The 27895-nt window shown below is 46.3% G+C and overlaps 1 long non-coding RNA gene across 2 annotated transcripts in view; it reads right to left on the reverse strand.

Moving 5' to 3' along the window:
- Positions 1–21684: 21684 nt before the first annotated feature.
- Positions 21685–27895, reverse strand: part of LOC142254665 (uncharacterized) — a 56400-nt gene continuing 50189 nt past the window's right edge. For both annotated transcript variants that reach the window (XR_012727295.1, XR_012727296.1), the window contains exons 2-5: positions 27152–27259; positions 23213–23361; positions 22812–22880; positions 21685–22606 (exon numbers count right to left, since the gene is read on the reverse strand). This is a non-coding gene — a long non-coding RNA (uncharacterized LOC142254665). The remainder of the gene's footprint in view (positions 22607–22811; positions 22881–23212; positions 23362–27151; positions 27260–27895) is intronic.

Here is a 27895-nt window from a genome sequence, read left to right on the forward strand (position 1 = left end):
CTAGAGGGATCATCCAGGTCCTTGGTTCCCTTGGGGAGTAATTTAATATATGCTATGTTGGAATTTTTGGGTATTTCCGCCCCTCCCAGGAAAGCATTAAAGACTGAGGTTAGATCCGGCGAGATCAGATCCTTCAGAGCCTTATAGAATTCACTATTGAAACCGTCAGGTCCTGGTGCCTTGTTGGTGTTAAGCTCCCCAATTGTTCTCGTCACCTCCTCTACTGTGATATCTGCGTTTAAGGCACTCAAATCTTCCTCCGTCAAGCTAGGCATTTGGGCTTGTCTTAGCCACTCTGCCTCATCAGTCATGTCGTTATTCCCTGACCCATATAGTTTTCTATAGTAATCTCCCAACAGTTTATTAATGTCCTTAGGATCCGTAGTCACCTCTCCCCCCTTTGTTTTCAGTTTAGAGATCACTGTCATCTTTCTGCTGCCCCTTGCCAGATTGGCCAACATCCTTCCCGCCTTGTTGCCAAACCTATGTAAGTCAACCTCCTTGTGCGACCAGAATAGTTGTTCCTTTTTTTTGGCCCATTCGTCAAATCCCTCTTTTGCCTCCAGCCATCTGCTTTTTGTCATGGGAGATCTATTTGTCACATAATTTGTATATGCTACCCGTACTGCTTCACTATGGAAATTATAATTCTCATTGGTTTTCCGTTTGATCATGGCTGCGTACCCCACCAGACGGCCCCTTAGGACCGCTTTTGCCGTTTCCCAAAATATCACTGGGGACTCTCTATGTTCCTTATTGTCCTCTGCGAATTCTCCCCACCACTCCTGTAGCACCTTATGGAAATTATCTTGCCTGAGAAGGAACGATGGGAATCTCCATATGATATCTGTACCTCTCCTGAATTTCTCTCTAATGCCCAATCTCACCGGACTATGATCAGAGATCACCATATTCTCTATCACACAATCTTGCGTTCCACTCAGTAAGTCTTGCGAGATCCAGAACTGATCAATACGTGACCAGCTATCATGAGGGTGAGAGAAGTGTGTATACTCTCTGTCATGTGGGTGAGTTAGTCTCCAGATGTCTTTCAGTCCTACGTCTTCTAATGTTACATCCCTATTGTCTAAACTCCTGCCCACATTAGCTGTCCCCTCCTCGCCCCTCCTCCTATCTTCAGCTGAGTCTGGGACGGTGTTAAAATCGCCTCCCACTCACACTACGTTTTTTTAACATCCGTCATGAAAGTTTTTTTAACGCAAAAACGGATCCAGTGCAAATGCGTTTTCATTTCAATGCATTTGCAATGGACTCGCGTCAACATGCGTTCACCTGCGTTTGCGTGCGTTATAGTGAGGATCCAGCGACTTGCAGTTTTTTAACTTTTTTCAAAAACGCTACTTGTAGCGTTTTTGAGCTGCCTCCAAATACTGCAAATTGCTGGATCCTGACTATACTGGACGCAAACGCATGTGAACGCTGGCATGCTGATAGACAGGATCCTTCTTGCTCTACTGAGCATGCCCAGAAACCAGCCTCGCGTGATCAGTCTGTCTATCTACCTCCCTCTCCCTCTCCCTCTCTCTCCACCTCCCTCCCTCCCCCTCCCTCTCTCTCCACCTCCCTCCCTCCCCCTCCCTCTCTCTCCACCTCCCTCCCCCTCCCTCTCTCCACCTCTCCCCCTCTCTCTCCACCTCCCTCCCTCCCCCTCCCTCTCTCTCCACCTCCCTCCCCCTCCCTCTCTCCACCTCTCCCCCTCTCTCTCCACCTCCCTTCATCCCCCTCCCTCTCTCTCCACCTCCCTCCCTCCCCCTCCCTCTCTCCATCTCCCTTCCTCCCCCTCCCTCTCTCCACCTCTCCCTCCCTCCCCCTCGCTCTCTCTCCCCCTCCCTCCCTCTCTCTCCACTCTCCCCCCCCTCCCCCTCCCTCTCACCACCTCTCTCTCCACCTCCCTCCCCCCTCCCTCTCTCTCCACCTCCCTCCCCCTCCTTCTCTCTCCACTCTCCCCCGCCTGAGAGCGGAGGACGCTCGTAACCAAGGTAAACATCGTGTAACCGCTGTCTTAGTTACCCGATGTTTATCTTGGTTACGTGTGCAGGGAGCCGGCTCCTAGCAGCTGCAGATGCTCGTAACCAAGGTAAACATCGCGTATCCGCGGTCTTAGTTACCCGATGTTTACCTTGGTTATGTGTGCAGGGAACCAGCTCCTAGCAGCTGCAGACGCTCGTAACCAATGTAAATATCGGGTATCCAAGCAAGTTACCCGATGTTTACCTTGGTTACGAACCTCCGCAGCTGTCAGAAGCCGGCTCCCAGTCTTTCACGTTCAGTTCCCCTCACTCCCGATCACATGACTCCAATGCCCGCCCATAAACTTAAAGTGACAGGATCCTGCAAAATAATACATGCGTTTGCATGCGTTTTTTTTGCTGTAAAAGCAGGGTCCGCTTTTGCAGCAAAAAAACGTTCATGACGCATGTTAAAAAAAAAACATAGTGTGAAAGCAGTTTAATTCCGCAGAAAAAATTGACATGCAGTTATGTGCGCCTGCGGGACATCCGCGACATATTCCGCAGCTGCACGTATCCGCAGCATGGACACAGCACTCCCCATGTCCCATAGGATAACATGGGGAGTGTCTGTACTTGCTGAAACCTGCGGATTTACCTGGAAAATCCAGAAAATCCTCAGATTTTCCGCAGATAAATCCGCAGGTTTAATCTCCCATGGGCACATAGCCTTACACAGAGTCCTACTCAACATGAAAAATGTGAAATGTTTATCAAAGTAGCGGAATATATTTGAAAAATTTCCAAATTTTCCAAAGACATTGATAGCAAATGTCAAAAAAAACCATATAAATAAAAAAAATATTAAAAACACTGTCTTTGGTGCAAAATATATATATTCTGCTTTTACAGCTCATGTTTTAAAAGATGTCATTGTCTGCAATTTCCTTCAATATATAAAATCAAGCTAAGAGTGCATGATGAAATTAATATCGTAGTGACTGTCTCAGATTTTTTCGTTAATAACTTTTCAACATGATGTAATTTCTATCAGGTATGTGCGGAGGTTTGCGTCAGCCCCATGTATTGCCTGTCAGCCATGTGTTTGCTTTATTTCTCCCCCTAGTCAGCTCTGGCCTCCTACATGATGTACGTGTCCTTTTCCTCGTCTCTGCCTCCCTCTGTGCCTTTTTCTCTGCAGCGGCATACCTTTCATGATGTCCCAGACTTCCCACTATGACTTTGCTGCATCTTGTGACCCGTCCTTTCACTCTTTGTGCCCCCTCTCCTTTTAATACCACTTGCACAGCTAATGACTACATTCCTCCAAAATGCTCCCTACAGTCACCGTGGGGCATGGGATAACAGGGGACTGGGGCTCCTAGCCTGACCCTCAGGCAACGGGGGCGCTAGCTGTCCCCGATTCCAGAGATACGTCTGAAGGTGACGATGTCTGGGCCGCCTTCCTACCCCTGCTCCTTACCATCCCTGATCTAGTACCCCATCCCTTCCTACCCCAGGATGAGAGGGCCGGTATAGACGTGTGTAAACACCAATAGTGATAGACAAACAGGGGAACCAAAACTATCACACAGAGTAACCATACAATAAGGGATAAGGAGGAAAACTAAAGCAGGGAGGAAATAACCAAACGACAGGGGTTATTCTACAGTACACCAAACAACACACAGTAAATCACCTGACTGCAAAACAACAGCACACAGACCGGTGTAGCAGAAAGCTATAGTCGGCACAGGAAGACAAATTCCTCCATCTTAAAAAAGAGGGGAGTACCTGTGATAGGTCTCTTGCAACATATAATCCAAAAGGTAACCAGCAGGCTAGCAGAAATGAACTCCTGCTAGCCCGATCACTATTTAGCACACAGCTGGTCGACGCCAGAGCCTGCCCGTGCAACTCAGAAGCACCAGAGAAAGTATAACCTGTAATATGGCTCCCACCTGGCATGTGCCATGTCTATTACTGGTAATGTAGCAATTGGGCCATTGGGAACCTTATACACCAGGGTCCTGTGTGCGACTGCTACCTCTGCATCACCAGAGCTCCCGTTTCTACCAATAAAATCACAATTTTCCCCATAATAAATATTATATATAATTATCACAAAGTGGTAGAGCAAAGAGAAAAAAACAAAAGAAATATCCCACATCCAGAAAATTTTGCAAAAAGATAGTCTCCTGGTTTGATTGCAACACACCATGCATGGAGCAATAAATGGTGGCCCGAGTCACCCTGCGCACTTGCATAGGGTGGAGAGATCGACACCACAGAGGTTTATTCAGAAGAGGCACTCGATGTATTGAGGTCACCCTATTATGGATTAAAAGGATTTTCTGATAGTATAGTCTTATACAGGGGCGGACATATCATTGGTGTAACCAGTGCAGCTGCACGGACGTCCGAGAGGTAAGGGGGCCCATTTCTACCCCCAAAGTAGGTGGACTTGTGCATTTTGATGAGTTATTGGACTGCATATACTGTTTTTGCGCCCTTTTCTGCCTGTCTTCCAATGGTTTCATATCCCATTGAATAGACATCTAAATATAAAGACATACTAGATTATACTTGCACTTAGATCAAGTACTGCTTTTAGTGGATCTTCCCAATTCCTCCTACGTCCAATAATTCCTTCAGGTAGATTCACTAACCCAAGGTATGGATGTCCTCAATGGCTTCACATACAAAGGGCATGGGCTATCAATTCCCCTATAGAAAAAGTAACAAACAGTGAAAGTATTTTTTGTAAAACTGAAATACACCAAAACAAAATTCGAGTGGAGATCGTGCCAAGTATTGGCAACTGGAAATCACTGTTGAAACCCCGTAACTTAAGGCCCCTTCACACGCAACGACATATGTAACGAGATATCGCTGGGGTCACAGAATTCGTGACGCACATCCGGCCTCGTTAGCGACGTCGTTGCGTGTGACACTTACAAGCGACTGCTAACGATCAAAATTACTTACGAAATCGTTGATTGTTGACACGTCGTTCATTTTCAAAATGTCGTTCCTCGTTCTGGACCCTGGTTGTTCGTCGTTCCTGAGGCAGCACACATCGCTACGTGTAACACCCCAGGAACGACGAACAACAGCGTTCCTGCGTCCTCCGGCAACGAGGTGGAAGTGACGTTCATGCGGCTGCTCTCCGCCCCTCCGCTTCAATTGGTGTCCTGGTGTGTGACGTCGCTGTGACAGCCCCCTTAAAAAAGAGGTTGTTCGCCGGCCACAGCGACGTCGTTAGACAGGTATGTTTCTCTGACGCGACCCAGCGATGTTGTTCGCCACGGGCAGAGATTTGCCCGTGACGCACAAACGACAGGGGTGGGTGTTTTCGCTAGCGATGTCGCTACGTGTAAAGCAGCCTTTAGACTGCTTTGTTGCTAAACTAGAGCCAAGTCAGTAATCAAGGGTCTATCACAAGGACCTTGGCTGTGGGCTCATTACAAGGCTAGAGCAAGAGCGCACATACTATTGGGGCAGCCTGTTCGACCGCATAGGGGCCCAAGAGGTCAGGGGGCCCATTTCAAACTCCAATGCAGGTGTAATTGTGCATTTTGATGAGATCTTGGGCTGGAAAGGGCCCATATAGTTCTTGCATAGGGGTCCTTTCAGTCTGTGTGCGCCAGTGGGCTAGAGGTCTAGTACCCCGAAGCACGATGGTCGTGACCGTGCAGATTCTATTTTGGCAAGAGGATGGCTCTATGGTGACCAACAGGGACATGTAGGTGGTGTTCGAGATAGATGGGCTTCTGGTGGGACCTCCTGTGATATTTGGAGGTCTCAAAACCTACATGAGACTTGTTGCACCGAACACACTATACAGGTCTTGTAAATCCTTTAAGTAAAGTTGTTCAATACGAGTTTATCCTCTCAGCAAAATGTTAACACTTTACAGTAGATGCCAATACGCGTTCAGTTTATATTTTGACCTGTAATATTGGATCTAGGTAGCAAGGACACTCCATTTTTTAAAAGTCCTCTGATCATGCAGGAGACAGAACTAGTGCATGGGACAAGTGGTCGTATGTGCATGATCACTCAATTACTCCTTCTAGAAGATTCTTCTGTATATGTCCAATTAACCAAAATGGAGAGTGGCCACTAATATGACCCCATTACTCCACTGGGCACAGTTATCACTCACTATAATATTAGGATCTATTAAAAACAACAAATAAAATAAAAAAAACAAACAAAAAAAAACTTTAAGACATTCCTGTTAATACAGAGGGTGACATGAGTATTGAACTTGTCACCAATTTTCAAAGTAAATATACTTCTAAAAGATGCTATTGACATGATTTTTTTTTAACCAGATGTCGGTAACAACCCATCCAATCCACACAGGCAAAGACATAAAACCATAGATGTCCATAAATTAAGTTGTGTAATAATGAGAAATGACACAGGGAAAAAAATATTTAACACATGCAGAAAATAGAGGTGCAAACAGCCAAGGAAATTCACAACACCAGCTGAAATCCATCAGTAATTAGAAAACAATCCTGCCAGTTTGTGAAAAATATCAGCTGATTCAACCGACGGCCTATAAAAAGGTGTCTAAATACCATAGTGCCACACAAGAAACATCTTACAGTAGGTAAAACCAGTGAGCTTGCCTCAAGATATTCACAACCTTATTTCTTGCAAAACACACCGATGGCATTGGTTACAGAAAATTTCTAAACTACTGAAGGTTCCAGTGAGCACTTTTGGGCCAAAATCTGGATGTGGGAAGAACATTTCACCAAAAACTGGCCAGGACCAGGTGCCCCCCCACAAGATTTCAGATAAAGGAGTAAAAATAATTATCAGAGGAGTTGTCCAAGAGCCAAAAAAACACCTATGGAGAGGTACAGAAAGATCTGGAATCAGCAGGTAGAACTGTTTCAAAGAAAACAAATAATGCACTCAATCTTCATGCTCTGTATGCACCCCGCACTCAAAACTTCAGTGCTGAAAAAAAAACATGTTCATAAGCATTTAAAGTGTGGTCAACAACATTTAGACAAGTCTGAAATACTGGGAGAATATAGTTGGATCAGATCAGACCAAAATTGATCTCTTTGGAAGCCATAAGACACGCTCTGTTTGGAGGTCAAAAGGCAAATTACCCCCAAAACACCAGGGAAGTTTATAGGTGGGAGCATTACGGGGTCAGGCTGTTTTTCAGATTACAGAACTGGCAAACTTCATACAGAAGGAAGGATTAATGGACAAACGTACCAAGACATCTACTAAGATGATAAAGATAAATTGAAAGTGGACATTTCAGCAAGATAATGATCCTAAACAAACAGCCAAGGAAAATCTCAATTGGTTTTAGAGGAAGAAAATAAAGCTGCTTTAATGGCCAAGCCGATCACCGGACCTTAATCCAACAGAAAATATATGGAAGGAACTAAACCTCAGAGTTCATAGTTAGAGCCTGGGACCTTCAGGATTTGAAGAGTGTTTGTGTGGCAGATTGGGCCAAAATCACACCTGAGCAATGATGCAACTACTTTCTCTATACAGGAGGCTCTTTGAAGCTTCATCACCAATAAAGGCTTTTATACAAAGTAATAATACATTTCAATAAGTGCATTCAATACTTTTTCCTTGTGTCATTTCTTATTCTTAAACATAACTTAATTTATGGACATCTATGGTATATCTTTGATTGTGTAGATTGGATGGGCTGTTACTGACATCTGGGGAGAAATTCATGTCAGTTGCACCATTAAAAAGATATTTACTTAGAAAACTTGTGACATGTTCAATACTGAATTCACTTGCTGTATACAGTGTGTCCACCCATATCCTGTCCACTGCCATTAACTTGAGAATGGCGGCAGATATAGGCATAGAAGTGGTGTCTAGGTATAGTAAAGTAGCCATGCGCTACGCAATGAAACCACCTATAGCGCCACCTGGTGGAAAACAACGGAGATAGCATTTTTATCTCGAAAATGGAACGAGATAGAGAAAAAAAGTGAATTAAAAGATTGTAGGGCATCATCAATTCAATACGAAATGCTATGATATGAAACCCATGACCCCCCCCCAAAACATTGAATGCTGGTCATGCATATGGCGCTCATTTAACTTTGATGCTCAAAGTGGCCCCCGTCAGCTGCAATGCACATCTGGACTCTGCACAGCATACTGTATCTTGCTGCACGTTGTGCAATATGGTAGGTGACACGTTTGCACAAGCATCTGTGATACGTCGTCGTAGGTCCTGCAATGTTGGTGGAGGGGTCGCATACACCTGCTGTTTGATGTGACCTCACAGAAAGAAGTCCAATGGGGTCAGGTCAGGTGAGCGTGGAGGCCACTCCACACAGCCACCATACCCAATGACTTGTAGGAAGGTCTCCATGAGGTATCGCTTCACATCTGCAGCCTTGTGAGTTTACATGTTCTAATCATAGCATTTCTGTATGCAAGGTGTCGATTCGTATTGAATTGATGATGCCCTTCAACTTTGTAATTCACTTTTTTTTCTCCATCTTGTTCCGTTTTTGAGATAAAAATGCTAACTCCGTTGTTTTCCACCAGGTGGCGCTATAGGTGGTTTCATTGCGTAGCGCATGGCTACTTTACTATACCTAGACACCACTTCTAGGCCTATAGCTGCCACCGTTCTCAAGTCAATGGCGGTGGACAGGATATGGGTGGACACACTGTATATTGATGACTGGTACAAATCAGCAGAATGAATGGTCCCTGATTCCCCAGAACTTACCATAGCCCCTTTAATATTTTTCAGGAGTACAGAAATACAGTGCCTTTGTACTACATATACAAAAAAAAAATAAAAAAAAAAATAATATATATATATATATATATATGTTTATATATATATATATATATATATACACACACACATATACATACACACACAGTATAGCCCCTCATTGGCCCCTCAATGGTCTTATCCTATGGATTGGGCATCAGTGTGTGTGTCCTTCTCCATTCAATGTCTATATAGTTGAAGATCTTACCACAGTGATTAGACACACACAGATGGAGAAGTCATGTTCTAGATAAAGATGGGGTCCCGGTAGTGAAGACCCCAGTGATCACATTTATCACTTTGCTTGTGAATAGGTGATAATGTCCATTGTTGGATAGTGTTCACTAGTGTGATACTTTGTATTTATGGTTAGCATTTTTTGGGTTCAAACTAGTTTCTACTATTGTAAGCATGAAAATAAACAGAAACCAATTAGTAACCACTTTAATGAAGCTCTTAGTAAAAAACTTCAGACCTGGATGCGGTGATCAGCATAGAATGTCACAGCTCACAGCGTGCACGAAGCGGACTTTACTGACACTACAAAAAACAAACTATTAAAAGTCACTTTAAGACTCGGAAAGTGTGAGTAAATACACTAAAATAACTGCAAATAAATCTGCCCCGCGCTCAGAGCATCCGGCAAAGAGGTGCAAGGAAGGGGCTGTGACTGTATGTGTATCCAGACCGGACAAATCTGGAAACCTGTGTGTGTGGGGTACACACGTCTGCATTTAGTAAATAAAAACTCCATCACTTATGTGATTACTCTTTACAAATGTCTGTGATGTGTGACCTCAAGGAAAGGCAGCCTTGTAAAATCCGCATTCTGATAATCAGTATTTTATGCTGCGGGTGGGCTTCATGCAGTGACATATGTATAGTGATCGAAATCTGTTGGAAGGCATTGTACATCTTCCGTAAAGTAATCCACACCTAGTGGTTATTTACCTTCCTCAAATTGTAGCACTGGCGATTCACCAAAAAGAGTTAAGATCGCAGTCATATTTTTGCATACGTCATCTGCGGTCTTTGGTTTAAAGGGCTATTGCCATATAATATCCACAAGTGACGGTTACTCATCTGTCATGCAGTAGCTACCGGGGCTCCCTAAGGTATAGGGGAACTCTTGGCAAGCGCCGCAACACACACATAATGTATACCGGGAACACAATACAACGGTGGACTCTGGTGCTAGGGCAAGGGGAGCTGGGTCACCTAACACTCACCTGTGGCCTATACTGGTCCTTCCCCCTGTCGCCGATCACGTGCCACCTAGGTCTTTGCTTGTCCTTAAAATCACCCTGGCTAGTGAGAAGGTAGGCAAGAGCACTAGTCTCACTACTGTAATAATACAAGGGAAGGGAGACAGACAAGGGGAAAATAGACACAATAAGGAAAATACTCCAAGTTCCTGCAATGCAGCTGAATACCACACCTGTAATTGTCACAACACCTCAGCTTCTTCCAGAGACTGGCTCCTTCCAAAGTGGACAACATAAAGATTCTGTAACCAGCATCAGATGGTAAGACACGTGAGCCGCACCTGAGATTAAGGCTACAAAGTATAGCTAGATAGGAAAGAGTCCTTAAAGGGAACTTGACACCTACTCACCATTGGGGCGGGGCGGTCCGGTCTGATAGGCGTCACTGATCTTGACCCGGCACTTCTTCTATCCTTGCAATCGCCGTCCTCCTTCCTGCTTGGTGTAGATGATGCGTCCTCTGTTGCACTCCTGCGCATACGGATGTCTCTCTGCCATGCCGTGGGCACAGCAAAGTACTGTAATGCACAGGCACGGGGAAAGGTCAAGAACGCACTACATTACATTGCTGAGGGAATGGTTTGTGCACAGGAGCACAATGGAGGGAACTGTGTGGATGACGTAGGACACATCAACCAAAAAAACAAACAAACAAAAACAAACTCCACAACTGACGGAGGTTTCTAAAGCTTCTTGGAAACCCAGACCGCACACAGATATTATCAGAGTGCTGCTCAATGTTTTTTGATGGAACCATAGTTTTCCATTTGCAAATTTATTCCGAGATTTGGATCAAAATGTAACAGGTCTCTGTGATTTTGGGTGGATAACTTGGTCCACAAAAACACACAGACGTGAACAGAATACTTTGTTTATATTAATTCATACTTGGAATTTTTTTTAATCTTATCTAAATTAAATGTGATTTTTTATTGGCATAATTCATTCATTTTTGCTATGTATTCTATTTCAGTTACATGCCTTTACATTAGCTATAGGTGGGAATTTTTCTGATATTTTCAATAGGTCTTAGAGCCCCGACGTCTGCAGAGACGCTGACTTACCATCCTGGCTAGGTTGTGCCGTCTACCACACTTCCCCGGCCATCCACATGGGCTGCTGCCTCATTTCCCTCCTGGGCCCTGTACATGCCGCACGAGGTTCCCACAAGTGCATCTAAGATGCGCACACACTGGCCCTCGTCTTAAAGAAATAGTGTGATATTTCCAGGCAGGGCCGGCATGCTATTTCCAGGAAATGCCTCCCAGCCTAAAGGCCCCGTCACACTAAGCAACATCGCTAGCAACATCGCTGCTAACGAACAACTTTTGTGACGTTGCTAGCGATGTTGCTGTGTGTGACATCCAGCAACAACCTGGCCCCTGCTGTGAGGTCGTTGGTTGTTGCTGAATGTCCTGGGCCATTTTTTAGTTGTTGCTGTCCCGCTGTGAAGCACAGATCGCTGTGTGTGACAGCGACAGAGCAACAACTAAATGTGCAGGCAGCAGGAGCCGGCTTCTGCGGAGGCTGGTAACCAATGTAAACATCGGGTAACCAAGAAGCCCTGTCCTTGGTTACCCGATATTTACCTTTGTTACCAGCCTCCGCCGCTCTCACTGTCAGTGCCGGCTCCTGCTCTGTGCACATGTAGCTGCAGGACACATCAGGTTAATTAACCCGATGTGTGCTGTAGCTAAGAGAGCAGGGAGCCAGCGCTAAGCATTGTGCGCTGCTCCCTGCTCTGTGCACATGTAGCTGCAGGACACATTGGGTTAATTAACCCGATGTGTGCTGTAGCTAGGAGAGCAGGGAGCCAGCGCTAAGCATTGTGCGCTGCTCCCTGCTCTGTGCACATGTAGCTGCAGGACACATTGGGTTAATTAACCCGATGTGTGCTGTAACTAGGAGAGCAGGGAGCCAGCGCTCAGTGTGCGCTGCTCCCTGCTCTCTGCACGTGTAACTGCGTGCGCAGGTAACCAAGGTAAATATCGGGTTGGTTACCCGATATTTACCTTAGTTACCAAGTGCAGCATCTTCCACGCGGCGCTGGGGGCTGGTCACTGGTTGCTGGTGAGCTCACCAGCAACTTGTGTAGCGACACTCCAGCGATCCCTGCCAGGTCAGGTTGCTGGTGGGATCGCTGGAGCGTCGCAGTGTGACATCTCACCAGCAACCTCCTAGCAACTTACCAGCGATCCCTATCGTTGTTGGGATCGCTGGTAAGTTGTTTAGTGTGACTGGACCTTAATGCTGAAAGGTACAATGTATTTAAGGCAGCTTCCCATTAGGGGAGGTGCCTTCACAACACATTCAGTTAGTCAATATACCAGTCTGCTAGCTAGTTGTCAGGTAACGTTATCCCAGTGTCCGCTACCTATACCTCAGTCTACCTTCCCATACCTGCCTATCCCTACCATGCCCTCCATTCTTGTCCGTGCTCACCTGTCCAGCCTGCCTCAGTCATCTAGCCTGGGGGTTAGCTGCCACAGTCCTGGTCACTTTCCTGGAAGTGGTACCTGGCTTCCACCTTGCCATGGACGCTAAAGGCTGCTTTTTACATGCAGCGACATCGTTAGCAATATCGCTCATGAAAGCACCCGTCATTTGTGCATCACGGGCATATCGCTGCCCGTGGCGCACAATATCGCTAACACCCATCACACGTACTTACCTTCCTAGCGATGTCGCTGTGGGCGACGAACAACCTCTTTGTTAAGGGGGAGGTTCGTTTGCCGTCACAGCGACGCCACACAGCGGCCGACCAATCGAAGCGGAGGGGCAGAGACAAGCCACATTAACGACACGCCCACCTCGTTGCCGGAGGACGCAGGTAAACTGTTCGTCGTTCCCGGGGTGTCACACGTAGCGATGTGTGCTGCCTCAGGAATGACGAACAACCTGCGTGCACAACGACCAAAGAGATTTTGAAAATGAACGATGTGTCAACGATCCACGATTAGGTGAGTATTTTTGATCATTAATACTCGCTCGTAGCTGTTACACGCAACGACATCGCTAACAACGCCGGATGTGTGTTACGAATTCCGTGATCCCCACGACATATCATTAGATATGTCGTTTCGTGTAAAGCCCCCTTTAGTTAAACCCTTCCCACTAAAGGGTAAGCCCAGGTCCCCCCTGTGGTCCAGTGGGTGCACTAATACCACTCGCTGCCCCTACACTGGCCACAAGTGTTACAAATTTGATCTGTCTTTCAAAGAACTCGTACCTGTATGAGAAAAATAGACATCTGAATGAGCCGAGACAGTGATTGGTAACCATTATCGTCGGCATGTCGTCTTGACTAATAATTATGATAATTCTGTGTGGATAGAATTCTGTTCAGCCATATAACAAGATTTGATTGGCTTGTATATAGCCGATTGGCGGTTTAACAGTTAATGATGGTCTGTCCAAATGGGCTCTAAGTTATCAATGCTTCCCTGGAGGTTATGAAATACCTGTTCTTTGTTTGCCTACCGTTACCCATCCCTATGCATCGAAATATAGTGGTTTTCCAGACTATGGCTGGGACTACATGGCCATAGACCCCTGTATGTCAATGCTACATCTGAGCATAGTCCAAGTCAACGGGGGCTGCATTGTGAGCTGCAATAAGCAAGCTGCAAAATATACAAATGATTTGACTTTGAGGCTTCCATGTCTTTGTAACTTGGATGTCACAATGCAATCCTATTCCAACTGCAGCAACATTTTGTTATGCAAACTGCCTGGTGGCCAAAGTCACTATGTAGCCTCCAGCCTAATAGAAGAAGAGATGTAAAGAGGGGGGGGGGGTCAATGGGAGGCTGGGGTCAATTAATCTCATGCCCCCCAGATATGAATACTTTACCTTCCAACAGCCGAGTGTATATGGACCTTGTGATTACTGTCTATTATAAGAAGATAGATTTCCATGTTCCTTGTGAATGCCATTTGCAGTACTCACCAGTGTTATCAGTCAGAACTAATGGAGACAGTAAGGAGTTTAGATAGTATCATGTATTCTGAGATGTTTCTATTTCCTAATCCAACATGTATATCTGTAAACCTTATACTAATAAGACACAAGATTTATTACATAAACTTGTTTAAAAATAAAACAGCCGACGCCAAGATAGTATCCATTACACAAATAAGTCATTGTTACACTGTTGTGTTGGCCTCGGTGTTCTGTAAAGAGTGGAATTAATAAATCTTGTGTTATAAATTATTAATAATAATAATAAAAATTTATATCTCTTGTACATAGTCTGGTCTTTTCTGTAGTAACACATGATGTGAAACCTGGATGATAAAGAAGCAATACAGAAGAAGATTCAAGGCCTTTGAAGTGTGTTGCTGGAGAAAGATGTTCTCAATACCATGGATGGCAAGAAGAAGAAACAAATCAATTTTAGAACAAATCAAGCAGAGACATGTCACTCAAAAGGAAAGATCACCAAGCTACGAATTTCCTACTTTGGACACATCATACGAAGAGAGCAATCACTGGAGAACGACATCATGGTCGGAAAAGTAGAAGGAACAAGGCAAAAAGGAAGACCAGCAACCCGCTGGTTTGATACAATCAAGATAACGGCAGAGAAGAGCCTGGTGGACCTGTGGAGGCAGAGAAGAGCCTGGTGGACCTGTGGAGGCAGAGAAGAGCCTGGTGGACCTGTGGAGGCAGAGAAGAGCCTGGTGGACCTGTGGAGGCAGAGAAGAGCCTGGTGGACCTGTGGAGGCAGAGAGAAGACCCTGTGGACCTGTGTAGGCAGAGAGAAGACCCTGTGGACCTGTGTAGGCAGAGAGAAGACCCTGGTGGACCTGTGTAGGGAGAGAGAAGACCCTGGTGGACCTGTGTAGGCAGAGAGAAGACCCTGGTGGACCTGTGTAGGCAGAGAGAAGACCCTGGTGGACCTGTGTAGGCAGAGAGAAGACCCTGGTGGACCTGTGTAGGCAGAGAGAAGACCCTGGTGGACCTGTGTAGGCAGAGAGAAGACCCTGGTGGACCTGTATAGGCAGAGAGAAGACCCTGGTGGACCTGTGTAGGCAGAGAGAAGACCCTGGTGGACCTGTGTAGGCAGAGAGAAGACCCTGGTGGACCTGTGTAGGCAGAGAGAAGACCCTGGTGGACCTGTGTAGGCAGAGAGAAGACCCTGGTGGATTTGTGTAGGCAGAGAGAAGACCCTGGTGGACCTGTGTAGGCAGAGAGAAGACCCTGGTGGGCCTATGAAGGCAGAGAGAAGACCCTGGTGGATCTGTGTAGGCAGATAGAAGACCTTGGTGGAGCTGTGTAGGCGGAGAGAAGACCCTGGTGGATCTACGTAGGCAGAGAGAAGACCCTGGTGGACCTATGTAAGCAGAGAGAAGACCCTGGTGGACCTATGTAGGTGGAGAGAAGACCCTGATGGACCTATGAAGGCGGAGAAGACCCTGGTGGACCATCTTCTTACAGAGTAGTCATCCATTGAGATGAAAGCTCAAATCGATGGAAAAAAAATTATAAAATCTCTACTTACACTTTAGCTAAAGCATTATAAGATTGTAATTAGGATGTGGTAATGGTTAAATCTGGATGACAATGACTTTAATCCCATCACTACATTAGCAATGCTTGATCCTATGCGAGGAGATTCATTATATTGCAAATTATTTCTGTTATTGTGAAATCAGTGCAGTACAAAGGTCTTGTCCAGCTGTAACATATGCAAGACATCCCTGAGATACCTGGACCATGGCCTTCTATTGTGCATGTACATCAGGTCAGGTGCTTAGCGCAGGTACCTGCTGATAGAGCATTACCATGTGTAAGCTGGGTGGCTCCCGCCATCTGCTATTATCACTGGAGGGGGTGAGCTCTGCTCTTATCTACAGTCATTACACCCCACTGGTTTCTGTTGTTTTCCTAGAGTTGTGGGGGAGGGAGGGTCATTAATGAGAACAGACTGAGTTTGGAGGATGACATCAACCTGCTGGTAACTTGTTGAGACACCGACAGAAGTGGGACCTTGTGCACGAGCAATATATTGGCTCTTTGCAGTCAATATCTCATCATAATGCATGATTTCAAGTGATTTGGAGGGTGAAGTGGGCTCTACTACCTCTTGGGTACCTGGATGCACGACTGTCCTACTCTGGTTCTGATAACAGAATACCCCCTTCAGAGCAGATACGGTTTCCCCCTCCCCCCTCCTCAGACTGTGCTCAGAAGATGGACAGCAGCGCTCTTTTCATATATGGCTATGCAAGAGCTAATAATTCACTAATGGTAAATAAACTGTTCCTTGACTGTATCTATGGTAAGGAAGTGAAGTAATGGGTTAGCGCAGGTTCACACCGGCCACCTAAATGTAAACCACAGATTGGGCATGGGGATCAAGGAATAAACAACTGGTTTTAAAGGGTCATAAATGTTCAGGAACTGTTGGCCAAAAACATTTCTTCTGATGTTCCCATATACAAGCATTGAGGTATTTTACATATTGAGAGGGGTATAACCTATTGTCAGACACCTATCGAGGAAGGTCATCTCTGGTGGAACATACGTTGGACAGGTCCAGTCTATATTTCCCCCATAGACATTAACCGGTAGTATATGGCCCCCGTAGACATTGCGGGGGGCATATACTACTACCATGGATCCCGCATAGACATTAACTGGTAGTATATGGCCTCCATAGACAGTAGGAGGGCCATATACTACCACCATGGATCTCACATAGACATTAACGGGTAGTATATGGCCCCCATAGACATTGGGAGGGCCATATACTACCATCATAGATCCCCCATAGACATTAACCGGTAGTATATGGCCCCCATAGACATTGGGGGGGCCATATACTACCATCATTGATCCCCCATAGACATTAACCGGTAGTATATGGCCTCCTTTGTACTTTAGCCATCACAGGGGTTGCATAGTGGTAACCATATAACATGCATGGAGATTTGTAGCCTGATGAGTGGTGAACAGATATCAAAAGGGGAGTCCCTCTTAAATGCCAACACTTAAGATGCAGTCACAGATCAACAGAAAAACTCTATTTTCACAGCATAAAGCACATTATTTCTGTGTGACCCTTATCGAGGGCCAGTGACTCCACTCTCTTCCAGAGGTACCATCAAGCAGGACCTTTAGTTCACCGTCCAACTACTGTGCCACTATGGGTCTCAGTGGTGACCATCACAGTTTTCCCCCCTGTATATCCGACTCACAGGGTTGCACCTGTCACTTAGTTTGGAAACTGCTCTGCACCTCCATAAATCTTTGTGGCCACTTTGCCACTATTTTTTGCAAAATGCCAACTACACTTGGAGGAGTGCATACAGTTCCCATGAAACTCTGTGCAACTCAAGCGTATGGAGTGGAAAGGGGTACCATCTATTTAAAGGGCCGCTTAAGCATTAAGTTAATGCTACAATAGTAGACTCTACTTCCTCCCTTTTAGAGAACTTCTCGTTAGTCCTTCTAAGAGCCGTAAAGGCACAAAGCAATGTTCATCATATTGACATTGATGTCACCTTCGAGCCCTGTGTGGGACATAAATGACACTGAACTTATGAAAGATGGCCCCCAATAACCTAGATTGCCCGGTGTATAGCAACACGATCCGGTTGAGTTGGCAATTTGACAGTCAGTTGCCCACCAAACACTCTTACACAAGGGGCAAACTGGAGCGAGCGCAATAAGGAGGAGAGAAGCAGTGAAGGCTCAAAAACCAGTAAAGGGGGATGCAGACTAATCCGTTAGAGGGGAATTTTGAATGTCATTGCATTTAGTCAATGGAGGATTCAGTCTATGTGCCAAAGTCTTTAGGTTGCTTTCCACATCTTAATCTTTATGCATACATTGCTCATAATCCCATGTGTGGCCACTTCCACTTTCTAAAATGCAGAGCTAGACTCAATGTGGAGTCACCCCATAAACCTTCAGAGCCGTAAAATATATCTATAGGCCAACATAGGATCTATAATATCTGCATCTCACCCATAAGAGCAAATGAAAGAAAACAAGAATCATGACCCAAGTTCCTAAGATCAAACCAAGAATGATAAATACTATATGTGTTATGTCATTCTAAGGCTCCTTTCACATTGCGTTTTTCCCTACGTCCACAGGTCTCGTCGGGGCATCCGTCCGAACCGCCCCTCCCCCACTCTGCAAAGCGTGCTCCGGACGCATGCGCCCGAGAGGGCCATTCACTGTGATGGAGCACACTACGTTAGCGTGTGCTCTGTTTTGTGCCATTTTTGCACATATACGTTTTCTGCAGACGGACACCCGAACGTAGTCGACTACGTTCGGGTGTCCGTCTGCAGAAAACATATATGTGCAAAAAAATGGCACAAAACAGAGCACAAGCTAACGCAGTGTGCTCCATCACAGTGAATGGCCCTGTCGGCGGATGCGTCCGAAACACGATTTGCAGGGTGGGGGAGGGGCGGTTCGGACGGATGCCCCGACGGGACCTGTGGACGTAAGGCAAAACGCAATGTGAAAGGAGCCTTAGGCTGCTTTCACATTTCCGTTTTTTTCCTTCAGTTGCAATCCATCGCCTTGAGGAAATACAGTATCCTGCAAAATATTTAGTAGGATTCCATTTTTTCCCCATAGACTTCTATTACCGACGGATTATGACTGATGGCTTTGCGCTGCATCCGCCGCACAACGGATCAGTCGTTTACTGATTGACCGTCGGGCGGGAGCAACGCAGAATGTAACGTTTTTTGTCAGTGGCGAAAAAACGGATGCCGACGGATGCGTCGGGTTTTATAAATGGAAGCCTATGGGTGGCAGAATCCGTCGGTATCCGTTGCATGACACAATCCGGTGACAGATCCGTCTTTATCTAGGCATGCACAGATTGAGCGTAAATGAACTTCTGGTAAAATCTCTCTCTGTTTTAACCTTTTCCCGAAAAAAAAAAAAAATAATATAATATAATAATACCATGCTATTTCACCTGAAGAAGGCTATCTTTTTTAAGATTTTTAGCCGAAACGTGTTGTAATATTTTTTTTAATATTTTATAGTAGCCGAATAATATTTCTTCTGATATAATATATTTGGGGATCAGTGCCACGTTTTTTTGGAGTTGAAGGATTTTTCAAGCACTTCAATTTACCGGTTTCCTGTGGAGGTGATTCACAGTATATCAAATCCTAGTGAGCAGCAGATCAGCACAGAGATTGTGGAGATTGATCCTAAACAGATCTATGGGTTTGATCTAAAGGTACCGTCACACTTAGCGACGCTCCAGCGATCCAACCAGTGATCTGACCTGGCAGGGATCGCTGGAGTGTCACTACATGGTCGCTGGTGAGCTGTCAAACAGGCAGATCTCCACAGCAATCAGAGATCAGCCACCAGCGACCCGTGTAACGACGCTGTGCTTGGTAACCATAGTACACATCGGGTTACTAAGCAAAGCGTTTTGCTTATAGTTACCCGATGTGTACCTTGGCTACGTGTGCAGGGAGCAGGGGGCCGGCTTCTAGAAGCTGCGGACGCTGGTAACCAAGGTAAATATCGGGTAAAAAAGAAAAATCGCTTTGCTTGGTTACCCGATGTGTACCTTGGTTACCAGCATCTGCAGAAGCCGGCTCCTGCTCCCTGCACATTCAGTTGTTGCTCTGTCGCTGTCACACACAGTGATGTGTGCTTCACAGCGGGTGAGCAACGACCAAAAAATGGTCCAGGACATTCAGCAACAACCAGCGACCTCACAGCAGGGGCCAGGTCGCTGCTGGATGTCATACACAGCGACATCGCTAGCAAGATCGCTGTTGCGTCACAAAAAACGTGACTCAGCAGCGATGTCGCTTAGTGAGGCGTGGCCTTAACTTCAAACAAGGTGAGTGCAATTTATGCACATTTCTTAATTATTTATTATGAATTTAACTGTACCGTGGACCAGAGATGAGCGAACCCGAGGTTCATTACAAAGACATTACAAAATAAACAGAGTTCGGGTGGTTTACGTATACAAAGCCTTCGAGCGAGCATCACTGTGCTCGGGTATGCTTAGTGCTCAGCCCAGTACAAGTCGCTTGCAGTGTTTGATCGGCTCACACTGGGGTAACAACAGCCCGATCGGATGTAGTGTGCACCAAAAAGAAAAAAAATATGGAAAAAACCCTGCTCACCCTTCCCCGGAAGTGATCTGTTTATGGCTGCATGTGGGCGGAGATCTGAACTGCCCAATTTGTGACTTCCATTGGGGTTCAGGTCAAGTTTGGTGTAACGCTCGCAGCCGGTGTAGGAGCAGTGAGTGGGGTTAGTGGACCCATTGGACCACAGGGGGAACCCGAGTTTATCCTTTAATTGGAGGGGCTTAAGGAGCGCTTATCTTGAGGCAGACTCCAGGTACCACTCATAGGGTAGTGACTGGGACTGTGGAAGTTGACCCCCAAGGCAGGAGACGGACTGAGGCATAAGCTCAGATGCAGTCAAGTACAAGCAGGATGGCAAGTACAAGCAGGATGGCAAGTACAGGCAGGATGGCATGGACAGGTATGGTGAGCAGTGCAGGGACAGATAGGTATGGGAAGACAGGTAACAAGGTGATGAGGTGACGGACACAGGGATAACAGAACAGGAGCACAAGAACCTGACAACTAGCTAGCAGCAGATTGATATACTAACTAAGGTTGTTGTGCAAGTGTGACGCCCTGGGCAAGCCAGGGGTCACAGGTCATCACACCACCACACCCTACATCCCAGTTAGGAACACCAAAGCTACTCAAATCCTTGTTGCCTTCCTCCAGGGGCTGATGTTCACACCAGGAGGTGGGCCAGGCGGTAGGCTCCGCCCACCGAGGAGTGCACAGCCCTGGAGGCGGGAAGAACCAGTCAGTCAGCTCAGGGGAGAGCTTGAGTCTAGTTAGGGGAGTGAAGGAGTAAACAGCTAAGTGAAAGTGAAGTGGTAGTGGAGCAAAGAAGAAAAGGAACAAAAGTGAACGTAGAAAGACCTGAAGTTAGTCCAGCTAAGTGCAGGACAGGTCAGCAAGGTCAGCAACAGCGGTGATCGTCTGGAGGGGGACTGCTCGGAGGTTGCTGGAAGGACCGCGGACGGGTAGTGGCCCGGCGGTCTGGAGCGGTATACGAAGGACAGTCAGCACCAGGGCAGGGGCCTCTCGGACCCCGGCAAGGCTAGGAGTCGCCATAATTTGCCGAATCCGTCAGTGAAGGGGACGTCGCTCCCCCAACAACTAAGTCCCGACTGAAGGCAAAAGTCCAACCATTAAGGAGGAACACCGCCACCGCCAGGGCACCAGTTCCTCAGGGCCAGCGTCTGCGGGCAAGAGAGGGCTCCTCCGGCCAATATCCAAGCCAGGGAGCGGGTTACCGGTGGGAACCCATCGCTACCAACACAGAAACACTAGGTGCAGGTCAAAGGGACATCACCGTTACCTACTGGGAGAGCAAGTGCAGCTGTCCGTGGGAACCGTCTTTCCAGCCGTGTGGTTTACCGTAAAACTGTGTCAACGTCTCAGGCTGAGTGAGTACCACAGTGCCGCAAGGCACAGCGCTGCCCCCGCGTCCCTGCGCCCACCAGGCCCTGCACCTTCCACACCATCACTGGGCCCCGGGATCACCAACCCCTACCCACGGAGGGGCAACACAACACCTGGCTGCTCCGCATCACCACTCCCGGGATCCCCATATTGAGCAGCGGTGGTGCTACAAATCACCACAACCGTGGGTGGCGTCACGGACAATAAACCATCCCCACACCCAACAACCCCCTTTCACTCACGGGCGAGGAGCGCCGCTAGAGTCCCCGGGATCCGGCCCACCGCTCGAGCCACCGAGCAGCAGCAGGCCGCAGCAGCCGCGGCAGCCGGACCCGAGCAGCAGTGGGAGAGCGCGGCGTCCCCTCCTCCGCCTGCGACACAAGCACCTCCCCTAATGGGAGGGTGCTTAAATACATAATGCCTCTCAGCCATAGGCCTATGACAGAGGCATTTCCAGGAAATGGTGCGCCAGACTTTTAACAGGAGGCCCGGTGTGCTTGCACCCTAAGCACATCCGTGGTGAGCCTGTACAGCGTGGGGGAGGTGAGGGGGGGGGAGGTGAAGGGGGGGAGGGAGACAAGCACATGTGCGGCTGCGGGGGAGGATGCTACCTGGTGGCGGTGGTGAGTAAGTTGGCATCCCTATAGGGATACCAGCGGTACAATTGGGTCCCAAACCAAACTTTTTCAAAAGTCCAGCTGCACCTGCTGAACCGAACGTCCATGTGTCCGCTCATCTCTATTGAGGACATTTTTTTTCTTCTGGACGTAATGATAAAGACTTCAATTCACAATACATAATATGGCAGAGTCACAGTCAAGAGTCCGCTGTATCCATATGGAGGCAGCTCTTCCCAGCCTGTCCGTAAAATATTGTTCACAACTCTGGAAGTTTTCAAGAGCCTTTCAGGTCGCCAACCTCCGGTGCAAATAATGCTCATCAGAATGCCGCCACATATGTCCCATTGATTGCATTAATGGTTCCAGTGTGCCAGCCACAGATGTTCGGCTTTTCTTTGAAGGCACCAGGGAGCAGAGCGGCAGCCACCTGTCAGCTGACTACTGTGCAGAATAAAAGAATTAGCATTTGAGTGCAAAAAAAAACAAAAAGTCATAGCAAAAGAGCTACTGTACATGTGCCAGTGCTAAATCGTAGTGATTGTAGCGTTTAGCAACAGGTGTCCCCTCATATTCAGTCACAATTAATGTCCATAGGAATGTTCTTAGATTAAATTTTATTCCAAATTAATTCTGATTTCTTAGTTACCTTTTATTGTTTAAAGAGGACCTTTCATCAAATTTTTCATGTTGGAATGGACACACGATGTAACAGTGGCTGCAAAACAGAATAAACCATATTTTATATACAGTATATCTAAGCTTCAACTTCTACCGAAGAGAGCCTACAATTACATCACTAATAAAAATGCAAATTATATCAAATTTTATAACAAACAGACATCGTAAATTCAATGTAGCAATATTAGACAGAAAACAATAGAATGCAGCAGGGTATCATTAACCAGGTAGATCATATAAGGTTCCATATTAAGTGCCCACTTGTTAAATGTGGCCCATTGTAGAACTAGCCCGCTGTGACTACGTATCAGTTGGTACGTATCAGATAAAGTCCAAAATTGTAAATAAACATTAATATCGCAAAAATACCTCAATATCCAGGACACTTCTAAAATGATGCGGAATCCTAGGGTCCTGCGTTCACACAGTGTTCTATTCATGTTTTTCATGGATTGACCACATATCCATTATTGTCTATGGTGCTGCTCACGTGTTGGGGTTTTTTTTGGGACTGAACTCTATATAACAAAAATAAAAATAAGAAAAAAAAAATCACAATAAATAGATAACATCCATGTGCAATTGGAAAAGCTTGTAATTTTTTTTTTAACCCCTTCAGCCCCCGGGCACTTTCCGTTTTTGCGTTTTTTGTTTTTTGCTCCTTTTCTTCCGAGAGCCGTAACTTTTTTATTATTCCGTCAATCTTGCCATATGAGGGCTTGTTTTTTGCGGGACGAGTTGTACTTTTAAATGAAACCATAGGTTTTACCATATATTGTACTGGAAAACAGCAAAAAAATTCCAAGTGTGGAAAAACTGTAAACAGCAGATTCAGTCACTTTGTTTTTCCCTCTGCTCTCGGCCGAGGGAAAACGAAAGTGAAACATCATAGCTGCAGGCGTCATCACATGACCCTGTGCTACGATGGCAACCACCAATAGTCACGTGATAACGCACGTGACTTCCGGTGGGGGCGGCGGTAAGTAAAAAACATGGCCGCGCGCATTTAGATCTTGCTGCCAGACTTTGGCAGCAAGATTTAAGGGGTTAATGGCCGCGGGTGGAAGCGTTTCCACCCGCGGCTAGCAGGCACACATGTCAGCTGTTGAAAACAGCTGATATGTGTGCCGACTGCCGCCGCCTGCCCGCGGCAGGGGGCGGGGCTTAACAGGACACGATCCTTGATGGATAGATCCGTCCAAGGTCGTGAAGGGGTTAAACAATAAATTGTTATTGATTTTCAGATTATTCACATACAGAAAGGAGAGAACATCAAAGAACATATAATGATTCATTTACAATTTGGAGTATGTCACAAAGATTTAATATAACGTGGAGCTAGGAAACAACCATTTTAGCTGTCTGGTCTGTCGCGATATATGGCTTTACTGATCGCATTGGCGTCTATGGCCTGGTAGCCGGATGAGTAAACACGAAAGGTTTTCATGGTCTTGTATATACTCTTATATATTCCTAACCTAAAGCGGGCCTTACACGCTGCGACATCGCTAATGCGGAGTCGTTGGGGTCACGGAATTTGTGACGCACATCCGGCCGCATTAGCGATGCCGTTGCGTGTGACACCGATAAGCGATTTTGCATTGTTGCAAAAAACGTGCAAAATCGCTAATCGGCGACATGGGGGTCCATTCTCAAATCTCGTTACTGCAGCAGTAACGAGGTTGTTCCTCGTTCCTGCGGCAGCACACATCGCTGCGTGTGACGCCGCAGGAACGAGGAAGCTCCCCTTACCTGCCTCCCGGCCGCTATGAGGAAGGAAGGAGGTGGGCGTGATGTTACGTCCCGCTCAGCTCCGCCCCTCCGCAGCTATTGGGCGGCGGTTCAGTGACGTCGCTGTGACGCCGCACGGACCGCCCCCTTAGAAAGGAGGCGGTTCGCCCGTCACAGCGACGTCGCCGGACAGGTAAGTATGTGTGACGGGTCTGGGTGCTGTTGTGCGACACGGGCAGCGATTTGCCCGTGTCGCGCAACAGATGGAGGCGGGTACCCACACTAGCGATATCGGGACCGATATCGCAGTGTGTAAAGTAGCCTTTAGTCCCTCAACTTGGGGAACTCTCTACCATAACCGGGGAGAGAAAACACATATAAGGAGGAGAAAGAGAGAGAGCAAGCTATAAAGAAAGAGAAGAGATGGAGGAGAAAAGATATATGACATTGCACTTTACTTCAGGATATGGCGGTACAAGGGGGACGATAAGAACGCCTCCCAGTGGAACCAAATCTTGGCAACTGTATCCCTTTCCTGGTGGGAACATGCTACTAGAGACTCCATACGGTGTGTCAGGTCCACCTCTGCAAACCATTCCTCCAAAGACGGGGGATCCATGGATCTCCAGTGTCTGGGGGTTACTGTTTTTGCGGCCTGCAGTAGATGTCTGAGTAGTGATTTTTTGTATCTAGATTTAGACATAGGGATCATATAGAGCAAGATTGCTTCTGGAGACTGTGGGACTGAGATCTCTGTCACCTCCAACACCGTTTTGAGGACTCCATTCCAGAACGCGTTCAGAGTTGGGCAGGAGCACCATATATGTGACATCGTTCCCAGCTCCGTTGCACATCGCCAGCAAGTATCCGGCACCCCAGGGAACCATTTATTTAATGTAGCTGGAACCCTATACCATCTCGATATTATCTTATAGCTTGTTTCTTGTGATTTGGATGCTATGATTGATTTATGAGAGAGGGAGAAACATTTATCCCATTGGGTTTTTGTGAAAGTTTTATTAAGTTCTGACTCCCAGGCCTAACAATATGGAGGAAGGGAGAGTAGATCTTTTTCCGAGAGCAACTTGTAGATAATCGAGGTCGCATGTGGCATAGTTGGTTTTGCGAGACAAAGCGATTTGAAGGTTGACAGGGGGCGTGTCAGAGTGTCTTTCTCAGGGATTGATGCGTAAAAGTGCTGGAGTTGAGTGTATTCAAATTCATGGCATGGAGTGGGGGGAGTCTCTCCCAGGATCGTGTTAAGTGGCAACAATATTCCGTTAGGGGCCACCTGGTGTAAACGTAGCGGGTTGGATTTGGGGCAGCCTAGAAATGTCGAAGCGGTACATCCCGGTTCAAACTTAGGGTTTCCCAAAATGGGAAATAAGGGGCCGTGTCCGTCCACCAACCCTTTTTTCAGAGAAGGGACGTTCAGGGATTTCAGCGTATTGGCTGTTTGTATAGGATATGTCTAGATTATTTGGAAGTAGGGAAGAGCATAGCCAGGGCAGGGTTCCGACCGGGATTGGACACACATCCGTTGCCATGCGCACCCATAGTTTCGTCGAATAGCTATGAATTAAGTCTAGTACACGAGCATGTCCTGCCACTGAATAATATCGACGACAGTCCAGCAAGCCCGTCCCACCAGCTTCCTTAGGACGTACCAGGGTTTCCCAGCGTAGCCTCGGGTGTTTTGACGCCCATACGAAATTCTTAAATTTTCGCCTGATTCCGTCCCAAAACGAAGCTGGGATATACGTGGGAATTGTGTGTATTAGATACAACAACCTGGGGAGGATAGTCATCTTTAATATGTTAATACGTCCAAACCAGGAAAAACTCGTCCGATCCCAATCTGGAGAGAAATGGCTGAAAGTTCAGAGGGAACAATCTGGACAGCTCCGAGGGTAGACGAATGCCTAATTAGGTTATGACATTGCCTGCAGGCCACTTAAATGGGTAATGCGTCTTCAAGTCTTGTACCATCTCGTTAGAGAGAGAAACATTGAGGGCTTTGGATTTGTCCATAGTGATCTTGAAATTGGACCACCTACCGAATCTCTCCAGCAAATCCAACAGGTTAGGCAGGTAGGTCGCTGGGTTGGTTATATAAATTAATAAATCGTCAGCGAACGCAGAGCATTTATACTTTTTACCAGCTAATTTAATTCCTCGAATCTCAGGGATGTTGCGGATAGCGGTCAGGAGATGTTCCATGATTATTACGTAGAGAAGGGAAATAGTGGGCAGCCCTGTCGGGTACCATTGTGGATGGTAAAAGGGTTTGATATTGAACCATTAATTTTCAGCCTAGCTACTGGGGATTTGTATAGTGCAAGTATTTTAGCACGGAAAGAGGGACCGAGACCAATATGCGTAAGGGTTTGTGCTAGAGAAGACCATGAAATTCTATCGAATGCCAGAAAAGCTTGTAATATTTTTTAAACATTGTTTGTAAACACTGATATTGGTAAAAACCCAGTTGAAAATGTGAGCCAACACAACAATAGAAATCGGTATATTTTTTATACATAAGTCGTACATCTAAGGCCTAACAGCATATCATATACTCACTGTCAGTATTTTGTTGTGTTGCGGAGTATCGGTTGCTCAACACCTGACCATTCCTGTGGTTTGATACTTTTTTTGACCATGTACCGTCCGCTCATTTCTGATTTTTCACTTGGGACCATCGAGAGAAGTAGAAGAGAAAGAGATTGTCAATTTATCACAAATGAGATGTCATACAGCCATGGTTATGATGCCCAATTATCTCAGAAAACATCTGCCCCTTCACCCTTTAGGTCAGGTTCAGATGACAATGTGGAAAATCGTTGGATTTTCATCCAATTTCCTTCCAATTTGTCATCTGGATGTTCATTTATTACAATTGTATTGACATCAGTGTGTCTGACATTCATTTTTGTACATCAATATTATAAAAATTGATAAGACCAAATACAGTTTGCATGTCAATAATGGTAAGAATAACTGTGGAAAGAAAAGGCGCAAATAGGGTCTTACCCGGTATGACACGTGGGGGCAAGTGTGGGTTAGAACACTCACCTGATGGGGTTGTGCAAGTCACAACCCCTATGAAGGCACGTAGTAAATGTGTAAGGCAGTGGTCCCACAGTGTAGAGGTAATCCAAGAGATAGAGGAGAAAGCAGGTTTAAAATTCCGCGCCAAGCAACAGAGAATCCAGATCCTTTTTAGTAAATCCCTTTCTTTATTTTTTACACAGGTCTACGCGTTTCGAGGACATATGCGTCCTCATCATCAGGACAATGTACAATATAGTTAGTCTTTCTCTGTAC

Source organism: Anomaloglossus baeobatrachus, chromosome 10 (assembly GCF_048569485.1).
Source record: "Anomaloglossus baeobatrachus isolate aAnoBae1 chromosome 10, aAnoBae1.hap1, whole genome shotgun sequence".
Classification (NCBI taxonomy): Eukaryota; Metazoa; Chordata; class Amphibia; order Anura; family Aromobatidae; genus Anomaloglossus; species Anomaloglossus baeobatrachus.